Source organism: Cervus canadensis, chromosome 1 (genome assembly GCF_019320065.1).
Source record: "Cervus canadensis isolate Bull #8, Minnesota chromosome 1, ASM1932006v1, whole genome shotgun sequence".
NCBI classification, from domain to species: domain Eukaryota; kingdom Metazoa; phylum Chordata; class Mammalia; order Artiodactyla; family Cervidae; genus Cervus; species Cervus canadensis.
This window is the reverse complement of record NC_057386.1, coordinates 113,661,134-113,687,677: the sequence shown is the minus strand read 5'-3', so window position 1 is coordinate 113,687,677 and position 26,544 is coordinate 113,661,134. Positions and strand designations below refer to the sequence as shown.

Here is a 26,544-nt window from a genome sequence, read left to right as displayed (position 1 = left end):
GGCTGCTGGCAGAGCCCCATCCCCAGCCGGCAACGTCTCCAGGCCCCGGTGGTCTCCGGTCAGGGGCGCTGGGCATCCCCAGAAGACCAGGATCCTCATCCCCCGCGAGGAACAGGGAAGCCGGGAGCCCCGAGCGTGGCGGGCAGGCTCGTTGTAACAGTGACTTAGAGCTGATATAACACCCTCGTTTTCTTTTAGTGAGGCCTGAAAGGTGCTATTAAATGGAATATTGAGATAAGGAAGTGGGAGCGGGAAAGGTTAGACACTATTTATTCAGGTTTTCATGGGGCACTAAAATATCCTCCGGGCCGCCACTCGCTGCCCCTTCCCCCTCCTCCCCCTCCCTCCTCCCCGGCCCAGGCAGGCTCTCCCATCACACAGGAGTCAGGAGGCACTGGGCTCCTCTGCTGTCTCCCTGGGAGGGGGCAGCCTGGGCCTGGGAATAGGCTGGGTTCTGGGCCCGAGGGGACGCGGTTTTGAATCCCATCTGGGCCTGCTGAGCTGAGGGTAAACAGAGCTTCTGTGCTTGGATAGCTGCGGGACTCAAGGGGAGGGTGGTGCATGGCAGAGGGTTTCTTGCCCTTCTCTTTCCTAGAGCCCAGCTTGGGGTGGGAGGGGTAAGGGACAGCTCACAGAGCACCCTTCTCCCCTAACAGGACCCCTGGGACTAGGGAGGACCCTCCGGTCACCTCCTACCATCCTGCCCTCCTGTCCTCCCTTCTTTCTCTTTCCTTCCTTCCTCCTCTTTCCTTTCCTCCTCCTCCTCTCCCTCCTTCCATCGCTGAGTGTCTCCTTTGTGCCAGGAATGCAGTGATGGGAGATGGGAGAGGATGCTCTTGTCCTCATGGGACTCACAGCTTCACCTGCAACAGCCCCACCCTTACCCCCATTTGGCAGATGTGGAAACTGAGGCTTCGATCACTTGGGCAAGGCTGCCCAGCTGGTCTGAGGAGAATGAAGGATGGAGACTCAGTTCCGTCTGATCTCTGACTCATCTCTGTCTTAGAGGGCTGCCTGCAGGGACTAATGCAGGTACCCCAGAAAGGGTGAGATCCCCAAGCAAAAGTGTGGGCAAGTGGGGGCCCATGAGGCATGAAGACAGTCCTGGGAGAGCAGCCATGGGGGCCCAGGCAAGGAGGCAGAGAGATGGCAAGGACATCTCGGCTTTTGGAGGAACCCCTGGGATGGGCTCAGTCAGTAAAGAATCCATCTACAATGCAGGAGACTGCCTGCAATGCAGGAGGCTTGGTTTTGATCCCCAGGTAGGGAAGATCCCCTAGAGGAGGAAATGGCAACCTGCTCCAGTGTTCTTGCCTGGGAAATCCCATGGACAGAGGAGACTGGCTACAGTCCACAGGGTTGCAAAGAGTCGGACAGGACTTAGCAACGAAACCACCACCACCAACTGGGATGGAGTTGGCCAGCCTCACCTGATCCTGGGGTCCCCAGGGCAGGCTCCTTTCCAGGCAGTGGGTGATCTCAGCCCATCTCCACTCACTTCCTCCATGGAGGGAATTTGCTAAGTGATTCTAGAGGGTGACGGGATGGACAGACCTGAGTTCAAATCCCAGTTCTGCCTCTTGCCATGAGATTCTGGAAAAGCGAGTTAAAACCTCAGAGTCCTCATCAGTAAAATGGGCACCAAGATGCCAGCTTCCATGTGTTGTGAGGGATGGGGGGCTAACAGAGGTTTTCGTGCTTTATAAACTGTACAGTGCTATCTGTTGGGAAGTTTGGCCATTATCCACTTTCACTAAAGACTCAGCACCTTGAGAGCTGGTCCCTTGACTGATTCAACCATGTACACAGTGGGTGCTCAATAAGTGACAAAGGCATGATCTGTTGGGTGGATGATAGCTTTTGTCTTTTTGCTTGATTCCCTTTGCAGGTAGGTAGTGGAGTATAAGCTCCTTGGGGGTCTCAGGAATGCTCCAGAGATGACAATATTTATTACTTAACGACAGTAATGACTAACAGTTCATTTCATTGAGCACTTTCTGTGTGCTTGACTCATCTCATCTTCACAGAATCCTTATAAGATGTGTATTGGTAGCATGCTGAGGAAAGGGAGGCTCAGAGATGTTGTGTTACTTGCCTAAGGTCACACAGCACACAAGCAGTTGGGGGAGTTAAGACTTGAGCCCTAGTCTGGGTTTTTCTGCCTCTGGAACTGGGCCACCCCAACCCCTGGGAAGGGGTTTCTGTCCTCGAGTCCGGGGAAGAAGACAGAATTCTGTGGAGTCTGTCACCAGCTGGGCACTCACATTCACTAATAATACAGTCAATTGCTCCTTTCAAATTACAGTAAATGTTTCCCCCCTTGAACAAATCATTTACCGCAACTGCAGAGAGAGTGTCCTGTTTACACGCAGAGCTGAAGGAATTCCAATCTGAGTCTAATTATTGATGCTGCAGCTTCTATGGCCTTGGGAAAGGGCTGCCTAATTGCACCAATTAATACCTGCCACTCGTGTGGGTCTGTCGAGTTTGAGGTTTGGCTCCCTTCCTCCACGGGTGTGCAGACGCCATGGACCTGTACTGCCACCGTGGGCCCCCAGTGTTCCTCCAGGCCACAGGCTGGGGAGAGCAGGGGCTTGTTCCCCAGGCATTGTCATTTTCGGGAGAGGGGTGCCCCATCAGACCTCGGCTAGGCGGGGACTGCCTCCTTCCTGGAGGGTGGGGACGGCTGGGGGATGTGACTTCCATTCGCCAGTCTCTGTTCTGCCTTGGACGAGCCCTGAGGTCTTTGGCAAGGCACACCTCCAGCCTGAGTCCTGGTTTCCTGATGCAAAAAACAGGGTGCATGCCCATTTTAGCATTACCACGAGCATTTCATAGGATTGAATGCAACTCCATCTAGCCTTAGAATTTTTCCTAGAAATGGCAGGACAGTGGCTGGGGAGGGGTGGTCAGGATATTAGGGTTCTCCATCTTGGGGCCACCTCTGGCTTTGCTGTGAGTCATGGGACAAGGCCTTCATGTTCCTGGGCCTCAGTTTCCCCATCTGCAAAATGGGAATGATTTCACCTTCCCTGTCTCATGCCTGCATGGGAGCCTGGCCAGTGGTACTCGGCCAGTGAAGATGGAGACTGTGATTGTTCCATGGTGCCGATGATGAGTTCCTGTATTGGACGAGGGAAACTCTACAGGGGGTGGTTTGGGTGCCAGGTGCTGGGTGGGAGTGGAGAGGCAGGAGAAAGGCCGTTGGCTTTCAAGTGAAACTGATCACTTTCAAGTCTTGTGAGTCACGTGGTCTTCAGTATAATAATGACAGCAACAATGACTCATTGGTGCTTGCTGTGTAAGGGGCTCCTGTTAGCTTATTCCAGGCAAAGAGGTGGCTAGAACTGGACAAGATCAGTTACTCTTCTTTGTGAATGTATGCGGGTTGGGAGACGCAAGGGCACTTTTCCGTCCTCCACCCATCCTGACTCTACGAGGCCTGGTGGGAAGCTTGGCTGTTTATTTCCCAAGAGAGGGGGGGATGGGTGGGCTGCCTTGGCGGGAGAGTCCTGCCTTTGGTTTCCCCGGCACCCCTGGGGCTTGTGGTCCCACCCGAGCGCACGCGGGGCTGTGTTTTCTGATGTGACACATTGTCACCGTGCATTACGTGTCATCAGCCCTGCAAAGCGGTGACACCAGAGCCCGATGCCACACAAAAACGATGTGGGCCCCCTGGGGGGGGGTGCGTCTCGGGCCTTGACAGGAGCCCTGCGGTCCCCCCTCCCCCCCACCTTCAACTCAGAGCCCCTCTGCTGGGTCTTGGCAGAACCTGCCAGGCCCCGAGGGGGTGGGGTCTGCTGTCGGGGCCGCGGCTCGCGTGGGGATGGGTTTGATGTCCCGGAGCCTGACACATGCCTTGTCTGAGGTCCCCAAATTAAAAGGAACAGAGCTCCCTAGTCAAAGGCAGCCCGGGCCTGGTGGGGAGACGTGGCGGGGCTCTGGAGTGCGGTGACTGACTGATTTCCCCCTAATTACCGCTGGTTTAATATTTATAGGGTTGGTGCCAGAGGGGCTGCAAGGGAGGTGTTCAGCCTGAACGGCTGCAGGCGGGTGGGAGGGAGGGGGTAGGGAGGCCCCGGTGGGGGCCACTGAACCGGCGAGAGTCGGCCTGTGTTCGGGGTCCTGCTTGGCCAACTGATCTGCCCCTGGCGCCTTCCTGAGGCACAGAGAACATCCACTTACGTTGCACTCACTGTGTGCTGGGCCCTGGGGATCAGACCCGCCAGCCTGGAGGCCCCTGGGGCCTAGTAGTTCAAGGTGGGGGCTCTGGTGTCAGACACCTGAGTTTCTAATCCACATTGGATTTCTTCCGGGCTAAGTGCCCTTGGGCAGGTGACCACGCCTCTCTGAGCCTCAGTCCCTTTGTCTATAAAACGGTGGTAGTCATTTCCCTCCCTGCCATGGTTGTTGTAAGATCCAGTAAGGGAAAACATGCAAGGTGCTTCATACAAAGCCTGACACGTGGTTTTGCTCAGTGAGCGGTAGCTGAGTGTATGGATCTATCGATATTACTTTGTGGAGTGGAATTCCTCAGTGTCAGTTAGCTATGGACTCAAGGACGCTGCATAACAAATCAGCCCCAACCTTGGTGGCTTAAAACAACACTAATGTATTCTCCCAGGTTTGTGGGGTAAGTTGAGGGTTGGTTCCCCTAGACTGGACTCAGCTGGGTGGCTCTGCTGATCTTGGCTGGACTCGCTCTAGCAGGTGAGGCTTGGATCACCCAGGCTGGGTGCATAGCTCTCTGTCCACATGGCTCTCTCCTCTTTCTGGGACCAGTACTGGGTGGTGCATGTTACTCTCGTGGCAGTGACAGAAGCATGCAAGTGATTGTTTGTCCTTCCACACGACGTTCCTGTGAAGGAGAAATCATTCCCATTTTCCTGATGAGGAAACTGAGATTTGGACTCAGCAAGTCACCGATGGTGGAGCTAAGAGCTTAACACTTCAAAGACCGTGTCCTTCTCAACCACCAGGTACTCTGAGCCACCTTGAATCACAGTGGCAGGTACCATTTAGTAAACTGCTACTAGGACTTCCCTGGTGGTTCAGTGGTTAAGAATTGGCCTGCTAATGCAGGGGACTTGGGTGTGATTCCCGGTCCAGGAAGATGCCACATGATGTAGGGCAACTAAGCCTGTGTGCCACAACTACTGAGACTGCACCGCAGAGCTCGTGAGCCACAGCTATGGAGCCCATGTGCCCGAGAGCCCGTGCTCTGAAACAAGAGGAGCCGCTGCAGTGAGAAGCCCGTGAACCAAAACTGGAGAGGAGCCTCCTCTCGCCACAACTAGAGAAAAGCCGGCACAGAGCAATAAGACCCTAGCACAGCCAACAAGCAAACAAACAAAACCCCAAGTGCTTTGCTTGACTTCTCACCAATCCAAAACAACTTTTAGATGAAGGCACTTATAGCCCCATTTTACAGATGAGGAAGTTGAGACTCGGGTTAAGGAACTTGTCCAAGCGCTAATGACTAATAAGTAAATGGCAACAAATTCAGGCCTGGAACACAGGTCTCTCGAACTCCATGCCAGCGTGTCTTCGTAGCTGAGGTTTCCTCTGCCTGGCATGTCTCTCTCCCTGCGTCTTTTCTGTAACCAGACTATGTCCATCAAAATAGTGTGTTCAGTAGATTATAGTCAATAATGGACCCTCGGAATGACGGTGGTGCTGCCCCCATTTTAAGGATGCGGAAACTGCTTTGCAGAGAAGTGGGGTCTCTCGCTCGGATCACAGAGCCAGAGGTGGTTTTGCAGCATGGAACCAGCACTTGAATTGCCTGCCACCAAAGCTGCAGTTTTTGTGTCTGCAGGGCTGAGGTGCAGAGAAGGGTCAGCTGCTGTGTGTTGTGCAGGGAACTGGCCATTTCTGGCTGCTCTCTCCTGCTCCCCGTCTGCCCTAGTCTCCATTTGATTAATTGAGGCCTTTCGGCACTGAGCGCCTACATCCAGCAGGCTCCCTGCCTCCCACACCCTTTTCTCTTCGCCCTTCTGTTTCCACCTTCTGGGCCACCTCGGGGTGCAGGGCTGAGGATGGTATCTCAGCCTCTTCTCTTGACTGTCCCCACCCCGAGCTAACCGGAGTGAACGTTCCCTCTGACCCTCTGAGCCTCAGTTGCCTCCTCTGGAGAATGGGAAGAGTCACACATACTCCAGGCCTATTGTCAGTATCAAAATGCGCTTATGTCTGATTCTAGCACAGTGTCTGGGAGAGAGGAAGCAGTCCATAAATGTAAGCTATTGTTACTGTCAGTTGGGCCCGGCCATATTTTTTTTTCCGCTTCGAGATGCGGGGGGAAAGCTTAAAATTACGGGAGCCAGATGACTTAGGTTTCCGATCCATCACTCCGCAGATGCAGAGATTATCTGAACTCCATCCCCGGCTCCAGGAGTGCGGGCAAGAAGGAGGGAGAGATTCCACTGGCTTCCAGCTGTGGCCGAGGAGGGGTGATGGGGGTGCGGGCATGGGGGGGTGACAGTATTGTGCCCCAAGTCCCGCTTTTCCGATCCAAAGGCTCAGAAGGGCCCAGGAGTGCTGCCCTGTCCTACAGCCAGCTGGCGAGGGGGCAGAGGCCACTCTTGGACCGAAAGCTGCCCAGGTCTTCCACTGTCCAGGGCTCGGGCCTCCCTGGAATGCAGTTGGGATGCTGTGGGGTGTTTCAGGGAAGAGCAGCAGTGTGGGGGAAGAGAGAGAGAAAAAGAGAGACGGAGCTGCCAAAGCAATTCTCAGTGAGACCCCCAGGGGTTTGTGTCAAGGACAAAATAGTGTGTCCCATGGGAAAATATAGTTAACACAGCTGCAAAACAGAATTTATTTCTTGTTTGAGATATCATTTTTAAAGTATGGCATAGGGAGAGCTTTAAAAATGAAATTATAGCCGGCAATAAAAAACCTCATAGGCACTGTATTCAAATTATGCTACAGTAATAGGCCAAGTTCATAAATAAACATTGCGGGTTAACCCTTTCTGAGCCTGGTGGGCAAAGCCACTGGGATTCAGCTGGGAGCGGGGGTTTTATACCCCAGTGGGAGGAAACAGAATCGCCTTCCAAGGGTCCCTTAGCGCCCACTACCCTCCACGTGCTCCCAGCCTTCTCTACCTGGCCTCTCCCTTCAGATGTGAAAGGGTCACGGGTGATTCTTTGCTAAAACTAGGGGCGTGGGTTTGTAGAAATGTGCTGCATAGACCTCCGCACTTCGGGAGCGCTTTGGGGTCTGGATTAGGTAGGTTCTTCCCCAAAGTCTCCATATTTCCCATCTCCTTTTAAAAACATTATACATTAAAAATTTCTATTCTCTCTCTCTCTCAATACTCTTTAGTACAGGGTGGTGATTTTGCCGCCCATGAACACACGGCACTGTCTGCAGATGCTTTTGGTCGTCGCAACTGGGAGACGCTACTGGCTATCTGGCGGGTGGAGGCCTGGGGTGCTGGTCAACATCCTCTAATGCACAAGAGAGGCCTCCACCCCCACCACCGTCACAAAGAATGATCCAGCCCCATGTGTCCACTGTGGTGAGACGGAGAAGCCCAGCTTTATCGGGATTCCTGGTTCAGTGTCTGCCGTCCTCTGAAAGCTAGCATGAGCAGTCTTGCTCACCACTGAATTTTATCACTCATTCTAGTGCTTGGCGCACAGTAGGTCTTCAATAGGGATTTGCTACAAGGTTGAATGAATGAATGGACACACTGCTCTGCCCCTTCTGACCTATCCTTTTGTCCCCAGCTCAAAGGCTGCTTTTTCAGGGTTGAAAAGGCTGAACTCATGCGAAAGTGCTCAGTCGCTTCAGATGTATCTGACTCTTTGCGACCCTATGGACTGTAACCCGCCAGGCTCCTCTGTCCACGGGATTCTCTAGGCAAGAATACTGGAGCGGGTTGCCATGCCCTCCTCCAGGAGATCTTCCCAACCCAGGGACTGAACCCACGTCTCCTGCACTGCAGGCAGATCCCTTACCACTGAGACAGCGGGGTTCCCCACCCCCCCACCCCCACTATTAGACATTTTGGTGACATTTGTTCCTTGTTTCTCATCCTTGGATTTACTTGTCCATTGCTCACGTTTCTGGTCAAATGTCACGGCTAAAGTGGCCTCCCTCCTGTCTCTCTCCTCCTCCTGTTTCATTTCCATCATAGCACTTATCAGTAGCTGAAGTCATTTTGTTTATCACGGGCTGGGGCTTGGCCATCACGGGGTCCCCAGGACAGAGGGGATGTGCTGTGAATATTTGCTGAATGTGTCAGCGAGCGTTGGAGAATGGGAAAGCATTTTCTGCCCCAGACACTCACCTTTCCTTTGGAATCTTCCCAAATCCCCTTCCTCCAGTATGGAGACTGTATTAGGACTGAAAAACCTCTGATCTCCCTCTGCATTGTTGTTGTACCTTGGGAGAAACTTACAAGTCCCTTTCTCTCCCTTCTCTGCAAAATGAAGCCACTGGGGTATATCTGTGCTTTGTCACTGGGTATGTATGTCAGAATCACCTTCTTGGACTTTTCCTAAGAGACAAAGCCCTACTCCACGCACACCTGCAGAGCCAGCTTCTCTACAAGGGCATGTGCCCCGCGCTGTGCTTTTGTGAAAACTCCCCAGGTCATCTGGACGCAGGGCATGGTCCAGAGCCAGAAAACGGGGCCCCCCCATTCGGCCCCAGCATCTGACACCTCCATGATTTTAAGATGCCCAGCCATTTATCTGAGTGACTCTCTTCCCAGGCTCCCCTGGCACTTTCGCTAATTTAATAGCATTTAATTTAATTTCGAAATGATTTTTTAAAAAAGACGGCTGGCGCAGAAGCCCCAACCATCTCATTCTTCTTCCTCCCTGAGGCTGGAAATACATCTTGTGGCTGAAGCCAGGTTTCTGGCCACGGATGTCCCTTGGAGAGCCCACAGCCTTTTTGCGAAAAATGCTGAGTTTGCTCTCCACCCATTGGGCATAATTACCTTTCTCCTCTCCAGAGCCCCGTGCATGTTCTGACCTAAGGTGGAAAGAAAGGGCTGGAAAAACCAGACCAAGTTAGTGTCTGATGCATGAGCTCCTATCTTAGACAAAGAGACTGGTGTAACCCCACACACAAATACACACATGCGTGCACACACAGGGACACCCAGTTCATTCTTTCATATTCTTTAGGGCTGTATGGCTGCAGCTGTTTGCTATATTTCTGTGGGCCATTTTTTTTAAAGCTTTTTATTTTGTATTGGGGTATAACCTATTAATAATGCTGTCGTGGTTTCAGGTAATATGGAACATTTTAAAACTCTTCATTGAATTTGTTACAATATCACTTCTGTTTTATGTTTTGGTTTTTTGGCCAAGAGGCATGAGGGAATCTTAGCTCCCCAACCAGGGATGAACCAACCTGCTCCCCCTGTGTTGGAAGGCGAAGTCTTACCCACTGGACCACTGGCAAGCCCCTGCTTTCCTACTTTTAATTCTGGGCTTTCTTCTGAATTTTTCAGGTTTCTTCTTTTCCTGGACATTCATGGGCTTTTTCTCGGGGATATGTCACATCAATTTCTTTGCCTCTTCTTAATTATTTTCTGTTATTTTTAACCCAATTTTACATGTGCTTGATCATTATGACTCATCTTAGATTTATCTATTCACGCATTAATTTTTATTGAGAATCTCCCACGTGGTCAGTGTGAAGACAGGTACAGTGGTGAGTCAGACAGACCTGACGTTGCCCTTGAGAAAGAGAGAACCTGCCAGGAGGAGAGACAGGTATGGGGGGGAGGTCCTTACAGGGAGACATGGGGAGGGAATATGGAAAAGGGGGATGGGCAAGTAACCCCAGAAGTCTTGGGGGAGGTCCCCAAGTAGCATGATTATGCTATTTGTCCAGATCGAAATCAGAAGCAAAAAGGTAGGATGGAGATGGTGAATGCATCCTGTCACATCCAGACATATTGTGGGTTTTTTTTCGCTCTCCTATGGCAGAGATGACTAGCTTTTCCCTACATCTGTTTTGCCTTCTTTCAGGACACACAGCTCAGGTCCCAGCCTTCCTCGCAGTGATGCTGAGACCAAGTTCTAGTCAAATGTGAGTGGGGGAGATGGGCTCCACCCCCAATCCTGGTCATAAACTCTCCTAGGTGTGATCTTACATGCCCTCTCCCGTCCACTGATTTAATTCACTTCAGTCCAGTGAGTTGGGAGACTCTGAGCTGAGGATGGAGGAGCCACAATATGGCAAGAACCTGGGTCTCTAATACCTCTTGGAAGAAAGTCACCCTAGAGAGTTACCCAACCAGGAGTGTCTGCAGTGGGCTTTGCAGGAGCTAGAAAGAGACCTCTGCCATGGTTAAGTCACTGCACATCTCAGGGTTTGTTTGTTACATCAGATGACATTACCTGAATTCATGAGCCTCAGCTCTCCTGTCCCCTGTGTCTGTAAATTGTTTTGTTGGAGCACAGTCTATGGCTGCTGTGAAGCTGTGGCAGCAGAGTTGAGGAGTTGTGACAGACTGTATGGTCTGCAGAGCCTGAAATACGTACTCTCTGGCCTTTTACCGAAATTGTTTGCTGACCCTGGTCTTCGCTAATGTGCCAAGCATCTAGGCTGGAAGAAGCAGTCTAGATTCTTCTCGTGCTCTCCAATACTGGTTTCTTTGAAGAGACCACTCCCAGATGCTCTGACTTCCTGCCCTGACTTGGTTCTGGTTTCCTTGGCCGCTTTGACCCTGTTTCACGGGCACAGCTAGGCTTTGTGACTTAGAAAAGAATGATTAGTGGTCATCATTCTTCAGCTTCTTCACCTGTTAGCTCTGACCTTCTGAATCATCTAGTCTAACCCATTGACTCTGGAGTCTTGGAAGCCGACACCCAGAGAGAAAGGATTAGACTTTTGCCAGGGTCACTCAGCCAGTCAAGCAGCTGAAAGGTCTTGCAGAAAAAGCTGAGGGGTCAAATAAACTGCCTCTGGATAAAAACAGCTAATGTTTTTGGGGTGCTTGTTATGAGCGAGCCACACATTACTCTTTTCAGCAGATTTCATTGTGCTATCATCATCACTCCCATTTTACAGATGGTGAAACTGGGGCAGAGGAAGTTAATTTGCCAAGGTCCACTCTGTTGGTGAAGCGAAGGTCTGAACTCAGTGGTGTGAGTTCAGTCCATGGATTTGTCATCCATGCCCACTTTGAGTCTTGAAACTTTCCCCTAATCAGCTCTGGTAGGATGAATAGACTCAGGTGTACAGGGGGGTCTTTTTTCAGCCCTTCTTTTCCTGTTCCACCTCCCTGTGATCCTCAAAGCCCAGAACAGTTCATCAATTTCATTTGTATATCCAACTTCAGACACTGTCATTTCATTAACTCAAGTGAGGGGCTCTTCATAAGAGGTTGAGCTTCAATAATTCTCTTTAAAGTTACGGGAGAAATGTATGCTTAATTATATTTGCATATGAAAAATAGGGTCTAATTAGTTTGATTGATTATTATTTTAACCCTAATGGCATTTTGAGTATCTGTCCCAACTAATAGCCAGTGTGTCGCTAATAAATCATTGAATTTTTACGGCATGGTCTATTGAGCTGGCTTATGAAATATATTTTATTAATATCCCGGAATGTATTGAAACTGATACAAGTCAAACAACTGCTCATTTATTAAACTGTTTAAATGTCAGTTTTATACAAGAGTAATAATACAGGAAATATGTTCATTCAGGAGACATCAGCAATCCAGGGTTACTCACAATATTAGTTATCTCGGAAAAATATATTATGGAAATAAAAGTCCAATTATGTCATTTATTGCATTAAATAAATCTATATTGACTAACATAAATGTTGCACATTAGCAGATGCACTTTCTTGCAAACTTTTTAATTCTCTATGATTGCGCTCAAGGGCGTAGTGGCAGCTGAATCTCCAGGACAGAGGGGTCCCTGAACGTTGTGGCCAGTTCTCCTCATTGTGACCCGAGGCTGTCCTGTGCATTAAAGGTCCCCAGGATGTCCTTTCTCTTTTTAAAAAAAATTTTTTGGCCACACCCTGTGGCATGTGGGACCTTAGATCCCTGACCGGGATCGAACCCTCGCCCCCTGCATTGGAAGGCAGAGTCTTAACCACTGGACCGCCCGGGGTGGGGGAAGTCCCTAAGATGTCCTTTCTTAAGGTGTTCCTCTTCTGGGACATCGCCAAGGACTAGGGTTCAGACCCAGCTCTTCCAGGAGCACAGATGTCATCTTGCATTTGTTCATGTGACGGGTACTTTGGGGTGTCTGCCCTGTGTCAGATGTTGCCTCCTGGGGACACTGGGGTGCCCTAGTCAGGTAGGGACCCTGCTCCCATGGACCTGACATGCTAATGAAGGTACAATTAAAAACGAAGCTCTCTTTCTCTGCTACGACTGTGAATAGCAACTAGAAGGAAAGAGCACTGTTTTTATTCTACTACTTACAGTGCTTCTGACACCAAATATGTGGGATTCCCGCCCCCGCCCCCCCGCCACGAGCCAGTTCTCCAATGCCCTGGACACCATCTGGATGTCCTCCTTCTCGGTCCTGACACTCACCACCTGGGCTTACTGCAGACCCTACTGGTTGAGGACTCAGTTAGGGACAGGCTGGCCCCCATACGTTTCAGATTCCCACAGGCCCCTGCATGGTTTCAATGATTTGCTGAAACACCTAGCAGAACACAGGAAAGCCCTTTGCACGCTATTATTTGTTGATGGTGAAGGATACAACTCAAGAACAGCTGAATGAAGAGTTGCATGGTGCTTGGTATGTGGGAGGTGGCGTGGGGCCCCCCTGCCCTCCCGGCTCCAACCCCAAAGCTATCCACACCTTTGCCTAGGGCTTTTACTGGGCTTTTCATTACCTCCATTGCAGTGATTGTCATCGGTGACTGACCTCAATCTCCGGCCCCTCTCACCTCTCCAGAAGTTGGGGGTGGGGTGGGACTGAAAGTTCCAACCTTCTAATCGCAGAGCTGGTTCCCTTGGCAACCAGCCCCCATCCTTAGGGGTTTTCCCCAAGTCACCTCATTAACATAAACTCACTAGAGTTGAAAGGGGCTGATTATGAATAACAAAAGATATTCCTCTCACCCCTGTCACTCAGGAAATTCCAAGGGTTTTTTTAGGAGTTCCGTGCCAGGAACCGGGAACAAAGACCAAATGTATAAGTATTATTGTATCACAATATCATGGGGAGACAATGGACAAAAGAAAAATGAGATAATTTTAAATAGCGATGCTGGTTAGGAAGGGAGTGATGCAGATTGCTGGGGTGGGGAATGCGCCGCACAGGGTTCCTTTAGATCGGAAAGTCAGAGAGAATGGCAAGAAGGGGATGAACAGCCAAAGACATGGACTTCCAGGCAGACGGAATACCAGGTGCAAAGACTTTATATTTTGCCAAGGTCACTAGGATGCTGGGAGGAGAGTGGATTGCAGGGGGCCAGGATGGCCGTGGAGAAACAGAGGGGAGGAAGGTGCAGTTATTTAGGTAGGGGGAGGGAGGGAAGTCAACATTCAGGATTTTGTGGAGGTCGAGTTGACAGGACATAGTAATGGATCAGAGATCTGGAGACAGGGAGGGAGGAGCCAAGGACGCTTCCAGTGCTTGATCTGAGCATCTGGGTACCATTTCCCATGCTGGGGAAGAGGATGCAGGAAGGAACAGCTTGCATAGCTGGTCAAGAGTATATTTTTGGTCCTGCCAGTGTTGAAGGGGCCAGTAGGACTCATTCTCAAATGTTAAGTGTATTAGAATCACCAAGGATGCTGGTTGCCATCCAGAGTCCTGGACCTTGTCCCTAGAGGTTCTGATTCATCAGGTCTGGGCTGGGTTTATTCACCTGGGTTTATTTAGGGGGAGGGTGGCCTCTGGTGATCCAATGTGCAGCCATGTTGGAGAACCGCTTTTCCAGGCTCCTCATTTTTCAGAGTGGGAAACTGAGGCCCAGGGAGGAGACAGGATTTGCAAGTTGGTGGTGGAACTAGGATGGAAGTATGTTCTTCCCGGCTCTTGGCTCGGCGCGCGTCTCCTCCGTGGCTCATGCCGCCTCTGGCATCCTGAAAGGAGCCCAAAGGCATATTCTAGTGCCCCAGGAGGCAAAGCCCAGGCATTCCGGCTCAGCCAAGCTCAGAAATGCTCAGGACAGAGGTGGGATGTAGGAAGTTTTAGAGTTAGAGGCAGCTGAGGATGGTTCAGCCTTTGGGCACTGCCATCTTGCTGTGCATCATTGGGCAGCTCAAGTAACCTCTCTGATCCTTGGCTTTTCTAGGTATGATTTGTCATAAGAATGATAGCTTCTTCACAGGGTGTTGTGAGGATCAAATGGGATTCTCATGTAAGGGGCTTAGCACAGCTCGTGGCACTTGGTAAGTCCTAAATACACATTAGCTATAATATTGATACAAATTACTATGAATACCTAACGGTGACCTAGGGAGGCAGCCTGGAGCAGTGATAGCAGCATGGACTTGGGAATCAGGCAGATCTGGGTTCAAATCCCACTTTTTTGCTGTGGAACGCTGGGGAGGCATTGTACCTCTCTGAGCCTCTATAAAATGGGAGGGCAGGCGTTATAACGCCCATGTGTAGTGTTGGTTTGTGGATTTGAGAAAAATGTGCACAACTTTTCAAGCTCAGGGTCTGGCCCTCAAGTGCTGGAAGTTATTGAAATTATTATGTCAATTTTAATTCACTGACTCAAACCCCCGTCAGTTGCAACCCCTGCCTGCGGAAACCGCCACTGCCGTCAAGCGGGTGACCGTGGAGGACAGCACATGCCTGGGGTCTCCCCCCGCCGTCTTGCTAACTTGCTGTGTGACCTTGGGTGAGCCCCTCACCCTCTCTGGCCCTTGTTGCCTCATGCGTGAAATGAGGAGCTTAGTCTGGTTAATCTCCAAGGTCTTTTTCAGAGCCTTAAAAAAAAATCGATGACTGTAAAGGTCTGTGATTAGTGAGAATCCGTCTGCCCCAGGCGAAGACCAGACCCTCCCCAACCTTTCGGTGGGGGTGGGGGTGAATAAAACAATAAGCAGAAGGCTTAGCAAATTGCTATCTCACAGGCCTTAAAAACGAATATCTGCTTTTGTATCAGCCTTGATTGAAATTCTTATGCTATGGCGGGCGTCCCCGCCATCAATGCCTTAATTAGAAATTAGGACAGTCACATTGGCATAAATTAAATCAGACTAAAGATGATTAACAAAGTAATGCAAGAAATCATTAAATTAAACCATTGTGCCAAGTCCTCTGCTGATCTATCACAAATTTGGGCTGCTAATGAGGTCTTAATTAGTAAGTTAGGTCGAAATAATTCATGTCATTCACTTCAAAGACAGCCCTCTTTCTTGCTTGCTTTTTTTTTTTTTTTCTTCTCTTTTTGAATCTAGCCCCTAATGCAAATTTATCCTGGGCTGTGGAAGGAAGGGGGCGGGTGGACATCATCAATAAAAACCAGAATTGCTTGGATTATCGAAACTTGCTTGGCATCGAATGTATTTGGGGGGAGGTCTGCTCTGATGTCAGGTTAGGCGGAATGGGGATGAACAGCTGGAGATCCCAAGATGACAGAATGGCGGGAAGAGATGGGACAGTTTGGAAGTTCATTCCTTCATGATATGATGGGAAAACTGAAGGCCAGACAAGGGAGGCATCATTCAGAGTGTGTTGCAGGCAGAGCTGGGACCCTGGCATCCCGAGTAAAGATTGCCTCTTCTTTCTACTGCTTTCTGACATCTTCCCTTTGTCCAGAAAAAGCAGCAAGTGAAAGCAGCAAGTTCTGCAGTGGTTCAGTACTGCCCCGTTCCATCTGTAGGCTCCTCTGCCCCTGCTGGGTAGGGATTGACATCTTCATGGTCTTCCAAAGGGACCCCGTCAGTGCCTGACCTGTGGCAGGCGATCAGGAGTAGTGGCCACAGATATAACACCTGGCGTTTGCTGAGCACACACTCCATGCCAGGCTCTGTGTCATAAGTGCTTCCATGCCTTTCCTATGTCATCTGCAAAGAGTTCCATCAAGTAGACATTCTGGTGTTCTCCCTATTACTGATGAGGAAGACACGGATCAGAGAGGGGAATTAACTGGTCCGAGGTCACACCGCTGGGGAGAAGCAGAGCTGGAGTCTGACTCTGATATCAGTCTGAATGCTCAACCGCTGTGCTCTCCTGTTTCAACAAATAACCACCGAGGGGGTGCAGGGGGGCCGGGTGGGTGAGGTGGGGGGCACATGGTAAGAGTTTGTTGGAAAGGTGACTGGGGAAGAGGGAACCAGCCATGGATGATCGTGCTGACTCACATGATTTTAGAACCGAGTGGGGCTGTTGGAAGGCCCATGGCTCTGGGGTCAGGCGGGTCAGAGGATGGCACTGGTCCTAGCCATGAGGTCTTACGCCAGTCGTTGCCCCTGTTTGAGCCTCAGTTTCTTCACCTGTAGTATGTGTGCAACTCTTTGTGACCCCATGGACTGTAGCCCGCCAGGCTCCTCTGTCCATGGGATTCTCCAGGCAGCAATACTGGAGTGGGTTGCCATGCCCTCCTCCAGGGGGTCTTCCCCACCCAGGGATGGAACCCAGGTCTCCCGCATTGCAGGCAGATTCTTCACCATCTGAGCCACCAGCGACACTACCTGGGCTCACAAGAGAGTCAGCCGTCAGCTGCCGGTCAGCAAGGCAGCTCTGTCACTGGGGGTTGGCTGGCTGTGGGCTGGGGTGCCTGAGCCACATGTCTCTCTCATTTCCCAGCAGGCTACCTTGGGCTGGCACTCCTGGTGAAGGGTTCCCAGCAAAGCCCGAGAGGGCCAGCCCTATGGCACAAGCACCCCTAAGCTTGTGTCACATTTGCTTTAGTCTCACTGGTTGTGGTGGGTTGAATAACGCCCCCTGACTCTCTCCCCAGATGTGTCAGAGTCAAATTCTTACCGCCACCCTCGGAGGCAACTGAGGCCCCGAGAGGCGCGGTGACTTGTCCACAGTGACATGGCTGGTAGGTGGGGGTGTCAGGGCCTGAACTCGGATCTCCTGGCTTCTCGGCGGGCACGTTGACCGCCTTTCACTTCTCCATCCTGCCTCGCATGGCAGGTGCTGGGCCTCCTGGGCCTTAGGACCCACAGCCCAACCACAGCTCAATAAAGCCCCCCACCTCCATGCCGCCTGAAGCCACCCATTTGTTTCCCACGGCCGACATGGCTCCCCACCCAGCCAGGGCCAGAACGATCACTTCTTCGTGGATTTCCTGTCAATTAATTAAAAAAATCCATCCGACCACTCCACAGCTTGCTGGACTCGGAGGATTCAGAAGGAAATAAATAAATTGGTCCTGGAGAGGGACCGGAAGTGAGGGGGTCCTGGGGGGAGGAGATGGGGAGGCTTACTCAGCTCCAAGGATCCAGCTCTGTCCTGCTGTTTGCATAACTTGTGAAGGCCGGGGCCCGGGAGCACCCGCCCCGGGACCCTCTGCAGAGGAGCAGGGGCAGAACTGCTGCTTGTATTACGATGAGTATTCTTAATAATAGCTATGTTTTATTGGGCATTACTCTGTGACGGGTATTTCAAATATGTTCCACACACGTTATCTCATTAACACTTCATAGCATCTCTGGGAGCCAGATGAGGAAACCGAGGCTCAGAGAGGTCAGGTGATTTGTCTGAGCCCACACAGCACTTCTTTGGGGAGCACTTTCTGACTGGCCCATTGTAGGGCTCTGGGCAAAGAGGGTAATGGGTGGGATTCTGGTGTCTTGGAGGGAGTCTGGGGAGTTATCTCCCAGGGGAAGGACTTGGGTGCTGAACTTCTGGAAGGTTATTGAGACCTTAGCCCTTGCTTTGATGACTCTCAAACTATTTTTAGCCTGCACATTCCATGTTGAAGGGAAATCTCATGTGGATTTGTGAAGGGAAGACACTGAAAACAACCCTGCTTGGTTGGACCATAATAATCATATTAATGACCATAACAGGTAACCCTGCAGTCCTGGAGCTGCTTCACCCCGGTTCATGAGAGCTGGTTGTTAAAAATTCAGGAGTTTTCTAAGTCACTTGTTAAACCATTGGCTTGAAATCCATCGTGATGGAAATATTTGCACCATGGAAACTGGCCCGTGTCCTAAATCAGGGCTCCTCCATCCACTCCCCAGGCCTGGACGTTTGGGATGAAAGCCACGTGTTTGATGCCATTTTACCGCTTGGTCAGCTCTGTCTCCAGTCTCAGCGCCTCGACTGGACTGTGGGTCTGAAAACCCCCGGTTCCTCTTCTCAGGGAGGATGTTAGGTGAGATAGGCCACTGGTCAGTAAAAGATGGATCTGGAGCTTGGAGAGAGGGAGAAGAGCTGGACCCTGGAAGCTGCTCTATTTCCTTCCAGTGGGGCCGCTGAGGTCTCAGACTGCCTGCCAGGCCTTGTTTTTGTGGTTGCTTTTTATGTATTTATTTTTAAAAATTTTATTTATTTATTTTGGCTGCACTGGATCTGCATGGCTGCACACGGGCTTTTCCTAGTTGAGGTGAGCGGGGGCTACCCTCTAGATGTGGTGCAGGGGAGCTTCTCACTGCCGTGGCTTCTCTCGTAAAGCACAGGCTCTAGGGCGCGTGGGCTTCAGTAGTTGCAGGACAGGGGCTCTAGAGCCAGGCTCAGCCATTGTGGTGTGTGGGTTTAATGGCCCCGTGGCACGTGGAATCATCCCAGGCCAGGGACTGAACCCGTGTCCCCTGCATTGGCAGACGGATTCTTAACCACTGGACCACCAGGGCAGCCCCGTTGTTGCTTTTTAAATTTACTTATTCTGTTCCTTTTTGGCTGCGCTGGGCCTTCATTGCATTGCACAGGCTTCTCATTGCAGTGGCTTCTCTAGCTGCAGGGCATGGACTCTGGTGTGTGTGGGCTCAGTAGTTGTGGCTCATAGGCTTAGTTGCTCCCAGGCATTTGGAATCTTCCAGTACCAGGGATGGAACCCATGTCCTCTGTGCTGGCAGGCAGATTCTTAACCACTGGACCACCAGGGAAGTCCATTTTTGTTGTCTTAATTCTCCCCAAACAAGCAGTTTCAGGTGAGAAGAGTGATGTCTTGTGCACCAAAGGTGCTGATTGAGGACCAACTCTATGTAAGGTCATGAGGCAGACTTTCCTGTGTGTGTGTGTGAGGCAGAGGCTTAGGTTCATCCAACAGTTAACTCTGAAAGCCTGCAATACATTCATTCATTCACCCACTCACTCATTCATTTATTCATCCATCAGCATCTGTGGCTATTGACCCTCTAGGCAAGGGCCAGGCCCTGTGCTAAAGCTGTGGGGATTCAGAGAAATATAAGACCTGAACCCCTACCTGCAAAGCTGATTGTAAGGGGGACAGATGTCTCACTACGGGCCAGTTAACTCTGGGCTGTTTCTTACCAGATACATGTACAAAGAACTGTATGTGAAGGGATGAAGCAAAAGCTTCTTGCTGATGGGGCATTTGACTCGGGCTCTGAGGGATGCATAGGAGTTCACTAGGCAGAGGAAGGCATTGCCAGAAGTGGAAATCCCATGAGCAATATAGAGGAGGAAGTCTGTATCCTCCTGTATGAGGATCAAGTGTTATTTGACCAGCACATGGGATATCTTTAAGGGCATATCTGTGTGTGTGTGTGTGTGTGTGTGTGTGACGGTAATGAGGCAGAAAGCTGAAAAGGTAGGTTAGGACAAATTATTAAGAGCCTTGAATGTCATGATCAGGATGTTAAATTTTGCTCAGCTGTCACAGGGTTGGGAGAAGCAGAGGTTTTCATATGAGGGAGAAAATATCAAATTCATGTATTTTCAAAAATGATACTGAATAAATTATAGATCCTGCCTCCTTCAGGATGTTACAGAGACTGAGTGACTGAGGACAGCTGCATCTCTGCCACCAGAAAACACAGCAAGCTGGGACACCAGCAGCTCTGAGACTCAGTTTAAGTCCTGCCTCTTTCAGGTAGCCTGCCTTGATTACTCCTTTTCCAGATGGTACAGTCAACTGGTAGGAGCACTGGGACGTCAGCCACATCTGGATTTAAATCCAAGGCCCATATTTAGCCAGCTCTGGCTCTTGAGAGGACACTTAATCCCTTTAGGGTCTCACTGTTTCTTTTGAGAGAGTGGCATCATAATAATTATAATAGTAGCATGGTAGGACTGTTGGGAAAAGTCAAATGAGATCACGGACAGGGAAATGCCTACTGCTGAGTCTCCTCCCTGATAAAAGGGGTCAGGAAATGAGTCTGCCTTTCCCTGACCACTCAAATCAGATGCTCTGGAAGTGCCTGGCCAGTCGCCCCCTCCCTCCGGGAGATGTCCGCACTGACATTCTTCGTTTTATTTCTAGAATGGAGGATCAGGGACAAAGCGAAGCCTCTTAGTGCCAGGAGTGTTCATAAATTATGGGGAGATGAGAATATTTTAATACAAACCAAAGAATCTCAAGTACAAAGAACTGTTCTGAGAATGTGTTTTTCCCCCTCCTTTTCTCCCCGCTTTCTGTTCCCCTGATATTTGGAGCTGAGAAGACTCCTCGGGGAATTTATAACAAGTGGAATATTTAAGGGTAGGGAGACAGAGGTCTCTCTGGCGTTCTCTTTTCAAGGGAAGTCACCTCGGAGTGTCTGGTACGTGCATGAGTGACATGAAAAAAAGGCTGTGAGTGGAGAAGGGGAGAATATGCCAAGAATTGTCAATTATGCAAAAAAAAAAAATTGCTTGTCCAAAAGAGTGATGTGTCTGGCTTTATTCCCCAGATGGAGTTCAGCACTCTGGACGAGGCCCTTGCCAGACTGTGAGATTTTCTGGAAGTGCCTCGGAGCTCGGCTTCTCCGACCCACCCGTGACGAGAGGTCCTTGGTTAGCCGGGGGTCACTCTCCACCTGCTCCGCCAGTGACAGCCCCGGGATGTGTGCTTTGATGAGTCTTGAAGAGACCCGGATATCTCGAGTCCTGTGGTTGGGACCCAGTTTCCAGAAACGAACCTGGGACTGTCCTTTTAAGATCAAAAATGTTTTCTTTTTGTGTTTGTTCTGATAGCTCAGTTGGTAAAGAATTCGCCTGCAGTGCAGGAGACCTGGGTTCGATTCCTGGGTTGGGAAGGTCTGCTGGAGAAGGGATAGGCTACCCACTCCAGTATTCTTAGGCTTCTCTTGTGGCTCAGCTGGTAAGGAATCCGCCTGCAATGCAGGAGACCCTGGTTTGATTCCTGGGTCGGAAAGATCCACTAGAGAAGGGATAGGCTACCCACACCAGTATTCTTAGGCTTCCCTTGAGGCTCAGCTGGTAAAGAATCCACCTGCAATGTGGGAGACCTGGGTTTGATCCCTGGGTTGGGAAGTTCCCCTGGAGAAGGGAAAGGCTACCCACTCCAGTATTCTGGCTTGGAGAATTCCGTGGGCTGTATATCCATGGGGTCGCAAAGAGTTGGACACAACTGAGCGACTTTCACTTTCACTGATGTATTAATTGTGTGAAAAGTAGTAGAAACCTATTACAGTACATTACTAATAGCCGATTGTGTTAGTTGGGTATCTAGGCTAACTTTGTTGGACGTATGAACCAATTGGACTTACTAGCTCACTCAGAATGGAACTTACTGTACAATAAGTAGTGGACTTACTATACACCTGAAGTTGTCCCGGTTCTTTCTTTATTCACTCAAGTGCTCTCTGCCCCGCCCCCTCCCCTCACTCTGAGATGACGAGCCCCATCAAGCACCTTTTTTTGTTCACACCTGTATCTGTAGTACCCAGCTCAGGACCTGGGCATAGTGGGTGCACAGACTGTCTTAGCTGAGTCATTGACGGTCCAGTTCACTATGAGTTGCTGAGCAAGCCTTTGCCTGCCCCAAGCCTCAGTTGGCACATCTATAAATTGGGGATGTTGTACAACAGCCCATTTCCCCACTATTTTTGAAGCTGATTCTCTGGGGCTGGGGGCTCAGGGGTAAAGAACCTGCCTGCCAATGAAGAAGATGCGGGTTTGATCCCTGGGTTGGGGAGATCCCCTGGAGAAGGAAATGACAATCCACTCCAGTGTTCTTGCCTGGAAAATTCCACAGAGGAGCCTGGTGGGCTACAGTCCATGGGGTTGCAAAGAATTGGACATGACTGAGCTAGTACACAACAGCAACAACTCTGGGGCTAGGCTGTATTTTGGGTGCTGGGTACATAGGGATGATCCTGACCCGTGGGTTTTCTGGCCCATCGACAACGTCTGGACTTTGCATTTCCTAGGGTGGCTGCGAGGATGGGTTGGGAAAAGATGTGAAGTAGGTGGCAAGAAACTGAACAAACAGGAGACATTTTAGTCCTACTTCACGTTCTCCTGCATCTGGGCTTTTCAAAGCTTTCTCCACCCCAACAAGGATGCTGAAGGTCACCTGTGCTCATGAGGAAGGTGATATAAGAATCAGCACCTGGAATGGTGTTCCAAACAGTATTATTTATGCTTTCCTCCCCCACCTTCCTTATCTGTATCCAGGTGGTTTTTATTTTTAATTATTATTATTTTTTAATTTGGCCACACCATGCAGCATGCTAGATCTTAGTTCCCTGACCAGGGATTGAACCCACAGCCCCTGTATTGGAAACTCAGAGTCTTAACCACTGGACTGCCAGGGAAGTCCCCATCCTTTTTAAAGGATGTCAGATCTTCTCCATGGAACTCTGCTTCCAAGTCTTTTATTTGAATCCAGGGGAACTGGCCAAACACAAAGCCATCAAAACCAAAGTGGTCCAAGATGTCCAGCTGGCCTGAATAGACCAGAAAAATGAGAATTTCCTGGCTGTCCAAAGGGTTCCATCGGACCTGGGGTCCTGAAGCCTCTGACCCTCCCCTCCCCAGCACGAAGAAGGAGAGGCTGGCTCAGGTCCCTCTGCCGAATTCCTAGCCCAGCAGTGGTTAAAATGTGATCCCTTTTATTCAAGTAATAGAGACGAAGTTCCCGGGCCTTCGAGGAGCATCAATTCCGAGATTTATTAACCAATTTAAAATACTATTGTCTTTCACTTCAGAGCAAGATTGAGGGGTGTTGTTGGAGGAATGTAAAGGCAGAGTGACTGAGCCACAGAGCCAGGAGGTGTCTGTACCTGGGACTCAATAGATATTCATGAACATTCCCGTATTTAGTGAAGGAAATAACTTAATACCGACAGTGCGATGGAATAATAGCTATTTCCTGGCTGACTTGCAGGCCTCAGAAAATGAGATTGTGGCGGCTTCATTTTTCTTGTCTTTTCCCGCGCGCTCCCTGCCAGAGAAGGCAGCCGCGCTGGGATTCTCTCTGCATTTCCAATGAGCTGGGGCCTGCCGCCTCCTCCCAGCCGGGTACTTCCCTTAGTACCCCTCCCCCTGCCATGACCTTGGGCCTGGGCTTCCTCGAGAGGTCACCCCGTGCCCTGTTTAGGAGTCCAGGCAGGGACTGAAGTAGTTCAAGCTTTATTCAGGTGGAGGGGGAGGCAGATTGGTCCACTGGTTTGAACACTTGTTCATTCATTCATTCATTCATTCCGTATTCACTGAGTGTCTGCCATGCATTGGATGCTGAGGACACAGATAGAATACTCACGGGTCCTTCTTTCCAAGAGCTCACAGGGCATGGATGGAGATGCAGAGGAAAGCATTCTAGGGGCCCCGAGAGCTGTCTATGAAAGGTCCACTGAAGCTCATAGAACAGCGGGGCCCTGATACTCGAGGGACAGATGGTCAGGATTGGCTTCGTAAACGATGTACTTCTTAAAAATTGCCTCTGGGGACTTCCCTGGTGGTCCGGTGGCTAAGACTCCATGTTCCCAATGCAGGGGGCCCAAGTTCGATTCCTAGTCAGGGAAGTAGATCCCACATGCCACAAGTAAGAGTTCACATGCCTCAACTAAGAGGGTCCCATGTGCCATGACTTAGACGGGGCACAGCCAAATAAACACCTTTAGAAAAACTGCCTCTAACATGACTCACTGAGTGACCTCCTGCCAAGCTCTTTGGAAACCTTCTTTCGTTTGGCCCTCATAGTAACTTCACAATCTGGACTAGCATCCTTCGCCTGTTACAGGTGAGACACTGAGGTGCCAGCAGGTGAACTGGTTTCCCCCAGGCCATGCAGCTAAGAAGTGGCAGAAACAGACCTGGAAGCCAGGTTTCCAGGCTCTGCACTGTCCCACTGTCCTGCTGGGCTTTGCTCAGGTGTGGGTGTGGGGAGGGCATTCCAGGGGGTGGCAACAGCCGGGGTAAAGCTCTAGAGATGTGAAGGGACCTTATGCTTTGGGGGAACCATGAGAAGTTCCCCAAACTTGAGGGTAAGATGGGAGTGGGAACAGGGGTAGGGACCAAGGGGCCGCGGGGGCATCCTGGGAACCTGTGGGCAAAGAGGAGCTAATGAATGATTTCAGCCTTGAGGAGGGGCGGGGCTCTATGTGGGAGGTATCCTGCTTGACCCTCCAGACTGAGCTCCATCCTTCACCATACTGCCCTGAGCCTGGGGAGCTGACTTGATTGGACACATTCACAGATTCCCATGCCCGGCCCTGTGGGTTCTGCCAATGAGGAGCCCGGTAGGAGATCAGGGGGCGGGAGGAGAGGAAGGTTGGCTGTTTGTCCACCTGGCCTCCCTGGGCTGGATGTGGCCTTTGACCGAAGGTCACCAAGGGAGGTTGCTCTAACACCACTCTCTTATTTCCTTCATAGCACTGATGACCACCAAGGCCAAACCCTTTATTAACAGGCTTGTTCATGGAATGGTTTTGCAGGCTCCCTTGGGGCAGGGACCGTGTTTGCGATGGTTACCTTGGGCTAACATTTTGGAGTGATTATTATACACTGGCCTATCTTCTAAAAAGTTTCACTGGATTCATCGTCTGAATTCTGACACCCAGTCACTCCCATTTTATCAGTAGCACATGGACGTAAAGTCACTTTCCTAAGTTCACACAGCCAGCCAGTACTCACACCAATACTTGAACCATGCTCAGTCACTCAGTCGTGTCCAACTCTTTTCAATCCCATGGACTGCAGCCCATAGGACTCCTCTGTCCATGGGATTCTCCTGGCAAGAATACTGGAGTGGGTTGCCATGCCCTCCTCCAGGGGATCTTCCCAACCCAGGAATGGAACCTGAGTCTCCTGCATTGGAGGGTGGATTCTTTACCTCTAGGGCCACCTGGAAAGCCCTTAGAATAGGAACTCCACAAATACTTGTGGCAAGAATAAGGAATGGGTTTCCTTAGAAAAGATCTAGACTGTGAGCCGATTGCTTGTCCAGCCTTGTGGCTCATCAAGTTACCAAAGTTCAAGTCATGCTGGTCAAGTACAGGTCAAACTAATCAAGTGCCTTCTCTGGGGCCCGGTTTGTGCCTCCAAATCCCTGAACAAACATGGCTGCAGGGCTGCATTGTGGCCTTCCTGGACTGTATCACAGAGTTCCTGGGTTCTACACATTTCTGCCTTTATGGGCCTCTTCGTCCATTAAAAAAAAAAAATTATTAAAATTATATTTTATGACTGCTTTGGTACAAGAAGGAATATTATCCCTCACTGGATTATGTTACAACTTGGCTTTTGGTTTTAAAAGACATTAAAACCTTTTCATGGGCCCCTAAAATGATCCCTAAACACTCAGTTGACTGTGCATAGCGGAGAAGTCAGGACTGAATGATCAAGCTTGCGATTCTAAGCATTTGTTATTACATGTAAATTGCACACAAGCATTCATGGGGGGCATGATTTCGTCCATTACAGAGATGGGAAAGCTGAGGCTCAGAGAGATTAGCCAGCTGGCCCAGGAGCAGAGTGAATCCACGGCAAATCTCACGCCTGCCTGAGGTTTGCCACGTCACCACGGGAAGTTCCAACGACAGCTCTCTTGGGCTGTGCAGATGACAAGTTCACGTGGCACTGAACTTGTCACAGTGTCAAGATGAATGTGTGTCTGGTGCAGGGATGGCAGACGGGACAGAGAGAGTGGGAGACTCAGATGGATTCCTGCTTGACTCCTGGTCCCGGGGTGGTGGCGATGGATGGGGACAGAAGAGGGGTCAGCTCTTCGCCCTCAGACTTGAACTTCCAGGTGAAGCTGGTGGCCCCTGAGTCTATGGCTGCCCTTGGGGTGGAGACTGGGTTTATTTATAAGCTGCACGTGATCCTGCCCAGCTCCGAATGCAGGTGGTCAGTGATAAGGTGGCTGCTCCGTAATGAGCTCAGTGGGAAGTTAATAAACACCATTGTACTCAGAGGGCAATGGCAAACTTGAGCACGAAATAAGAGAAATAGCCAAGGGGTGGCAGGACCCCTGAGCTGAGGAGCAGCTGCGCCCAGAGCACCCCCGCCCTCCGCCCCCACCACCCACACAATGTCAGACAGTCGTGGCTTCCTGCAATGGCTCAGCTGTTCCCTGGTGTGTGACCTGGGGCAGGTGGCTTCTGGCTCACGGCTGCCTCCTCTGTAGAGAGGGGCAAAGGGGAATTAAACAGTTACGGCACCGACATCCTGGGTGCGCTATGATGCTGAAGCCTGGTGTCCTGTGGAGGGCCAGTACAGGGGGGACCTGCTCTAAACAGCTCAAAGGCAGGATCTCTTCTGTTGC

General features: G+C 50.5%; 1 long non-coding RNA gene across 1 annotated transcript in view; it reads left to right on the top strand.

Moving 5' to 3' along the window:
* Positions 1 to 20,835, top strand: part of LOC122421078 — an 81,432-nt gene extending 60,597 nt beyond the window's left edge. Inside the window, exon 3 of the long non-coding RNA XR_006263441.1 lies at positions 20,723 to 20,835. This is a non-coding gene — a long non-coding RNA (uncharacterized LOC122421078). The remainder of the gene's footprint in view (positions 1 to 20,722) is intronic.
* The last annotated feature ends 5,709 nt before the right edge of the window (positions 20,836 to 26,544 follow it).